The sequence below is a fragment of the Hylobates moloch genome, unplaced genomic scaffold, assembly GCF_009828535.3.
Source record: "Hylobates moloch isolate HMO894 unplaced genomic scaffold, HMol_V3 SCAFFOLD_10, whole genome shotgun sequence".
NCBI classification, from domain to species: Eukaryota; Metazoa; Chordata; class Mammalia; order Primates; family Hylobatidae; genus Hylobates; species Hylobates moloch.
Window position 1 is genome coordinate 69,855,382 of NW_026652285.1, and position 3,520 is coordinate 69,858,901.

At 39.7% G+C, this 3,520-nt stretch overlaps 1 pseudogene; it reads right to left on the reverse strand.

The window, feature by feature from the left end:
- Positions 1-577: 577 nt before the first annotated feature.
- Positions 578-1,487, reverse strand: LOC131384437 (dnaJ homolog subfamily A member 1-like; annotated as a pseudogene).
- Between the last annotated feature and the right edge of the window lie 2,033 nt (positions 1,488-3,520).

Here is a 3,520-nt window from a genome sequence, read left to right on the forward strand (position 1 = left end):
ATCCTACAACTACTGGTAGTGTTGTTGTGCATTTGCACAAAATAGGTATAATTTTTTCTTATTACATCTCAAGTTTATGATGCATTAAACATTTTGCATATTTTGATATATTTTTGCTTTGGTTTATCATACATTTTAGTGGCTACAGAATGTAGTCTGCTTAATAAATGGGAATTCCTAGAATTTTTAAATACCATACTATTTAAGACAAAATACAAAATATCCAGAAAAATCCAGGTTGCGTGGCCGGTTACTAGAGGACTAAAACCCAGGCTCTTGGCTAAATATTTTTGTTTATACTGTTTCTCCTTCCCATTGCTTAAGCACAGCACAAACTATGTAATTATATATAATTACAATTGACCCTTGAACAACATGGGTTTGAACTGTGTGAGTCCCCTTACACACGGGTTTTTTTCCACCCCTGAGATGGCAAGACCAGCCCCTTGTCGTCCTCAGCCTGCTCAACATGAAGATGATGCGGATGAAGACCTTTATGATGATCCACTTCTACTTATTAAATAGTAAATATATTTTTTCTTATGATTTTATTTTCTTTTTTCTTTTTTTTTCGTGTTTCATCTTTTATTCAGGAACGAAGCACTTCTGACTCTGTTTGGTTAAAGTGTTGGGAGGTGCTTGCTGCAGCTCTCCAAACAGGAGATGGCTACACTGCTACTGGAGCTGGTGAGAAGAATGTCAATATGAACTTCTAGAATCTTCTCAAACTATCTTCCTTCTGTTGCAGCTTTTACATCTATCTTTAGGACTGATCCACTCCCCATGGCCCTGGCACTCCATGCACACAGACTGAATTTGCTGAACCATTCCAGGTCCTATCTGATGAATTCTTATTTGCATTCCAGTACCTCGGCAATTGGGACAGCACTCTACTGCTCCTTTCTTACCTCCTCTACCTTCACATTTGTCACAAATCGCATTATTTTGCAGAGCCAGTTTTCTTGTTGCACCATTATATAAGTCTTCTAGGGTTACTGAGAGCTGATGTACAACATTTTTACCTCTCCTTTCTCTGTGCATCCTTCCTCCTTCTCCAAAAAACATATCAAAGATGTCCATGGGGGAGCCTAAACCGCCACCTGCTCCACCCTCTTTAATTGCCTGTTCTCCTCCTTTGTCATATAATTCCCTTTTCTTTGCATCAGAGAGAACTTCATAAGCTTGAGAAAACTGCTTAAACTCTCATTTGTATTCTTAGGATGGTATTTCAAGGCCAGTTTCCTATAAGCCTTTTTCAATTCTTCCTGAGTAGCTAAGTTGTTTCTTTCACAATCTTCTACTGCCTGTGCGGGCTGAGGCTGGTGTGTGAGGGAGCGGGAAGGAGCGCCGAGCTGTGCGCAGCTCGGGCATTTACCACTCCTCTGCCTCTCACCAAGTGTTCTGGAAAGTTCCCATGATTTTATTTTCTTTTCTCTAGCTTCATAAGAATATAGCATATGGGCTGGGTGCAGTGGCTCACACCTGTAATCCCAGCACTTTGGGGGGCTGAGGCGGATGGATCACAAGGTCAGGAGATCGAGACCATCCTGGCTAACACGATGAAACCCCATCTCCACTAAAAATACAAAAAATTAGCCAGGCGTGGTGGCACAAGCCTGTAGTCCCAGCTACTCAGGAGGCTGAGACAGGAGAATCGCTTGAACCCGGGAGGTGGAGGTTGCAGTGAGCCAAGATCGTGCCACTGCACTCCAGCCTGGGCAATGGAGCGAGGCTCCATCTCAAAAAAGAAGGAAAAAAATATATAGCATATAACATACAAAATGAGTTAATCAACTGTTTGTTATTCGTAAGTCTCCAGTCAGCAGTGGGCTACTGGTGGTTAAGTTTTGGGGGAGTCAAAAGTTATATGCAAATTTTTTATTATGCAGGGTGTCAGCATCCCTAACCCCATGTTGTTCAAGGGTCAACTGTAGTTTAAAATGACTCGTCTCAAAAAACCAAAGGATAACCTTTAAGGGAGGGATTGGTAACTTTGACTCGAAACTGCTTTGTAATCTCACAATGTACTGAAAAATGTGGCTAGTTATGTTTGATCCACATTCTAGAGAAATTTGTAGGTTTTAATTTCTCTTGGTCCTCTCTTCATGTATAATGGTTGCTTTTAACAGCTGTTTGCTGATGTGGTCCTGCTGTGTCCCAGTCTAGCAGCTTAAGTGTATGGAAAAACTGAACTAGGAATTGAGTTTTGAAGAAATAAAGGTGTAAGAGCAAACATTCAACAGTTGCTGTCCCCAGTAATGAAGTTCATACAGACAAAAGATGGCATGTCACTGTACATCATACCTTGCAATAAATATTCTGTTAAATTGTGCTGGTGCAATTTAACATGCTTTTGTCAAAGTAAACATACTGTTTTCCTAATTTATAATTATACTTGGAAATGAAAGGTGAGGAAGGGACCTTGCCAACCTATGTAGAGCAGGTTTAGTTGTTAGTGATGTCTGGATACCAGGATTGTCTTAAACTGATAAGGGTGTAGATGGTGAATAGAAGCATCCCTTAACTAGACAAATCTATTTTCTGTATAGTGGCCTTGGTAATACATGCTTATTAACTAGTGGTTATTATGTGCCAGGTGCTATAGGTTCACCCTATTAACTACTTCAAACAGTCCTTTGAGAGATGATTGTGCCCTCTTTACAGATAAAAACAGGCTTTTGGAGTAATTTACCCAGGGTCCACAGCTAGTAAGTAAGTGGAATTTGAACCTAGATCCAGTTGACCCAAGAGCTCCTTTTCCCCCCTACAGTGCTCTTGCAACAAACTGAACCCCTAGTTATTCTGTTGTCATCAAGCTGAAAGCTTTTTTCCCCAGAGACATCTTGCTGCCCATTCAGAATCAATTTTTACTGAGCTGTAATATTTAGCATAGCACATATCAGTCATTGAGTGTGAAGGTGTTTAAAAAAATCAAACTTGAAAAATACACAAACATTTCTGTGTAGTCAGAATTATTTGGACATGACTTGTTTTGACTTAGCCTTTCTCCAAGCATAATCTCCACTAAAGAAAAAAAAAACGGAAATGTTTAAACTTCTATTCTATTTGTACAGTAGGATAAAATGTCATGTCAAACAATTTGAAAGTATCAGGTTATTTTAACTGGAATTTGTTTTTGTCAAAAAATAATGCGTAGACCCAATGATTCTTTTGACAAGATACAGGAAAATTTCACTAAAGTTGATGTAAATGCCTGCAGTGATGTGAGATTGGGTTGTCACTTCCTTTCCTTAGATGTCTGAAAGCAGCATGGAAGCAAGCCTGCGACTAAATGAACATACTCCTAAGGCACTTAGGTGCATGCCTGGCACCTGGTTGGTAAGTGCTCAGTAAATGTTAGCACTGCTTACAGTAAACATCAGTGCCTTCTTTGATCAACAGTCAGATATTCAACCATGAAAACAGCTCTTTTCCATTTTAATCCAGCATTTAAAAAGCTATCTAGACTAACGTTAAGGCCCGCAATAGAGGCCCCAAGAGTACAGAAAACATGATCAGA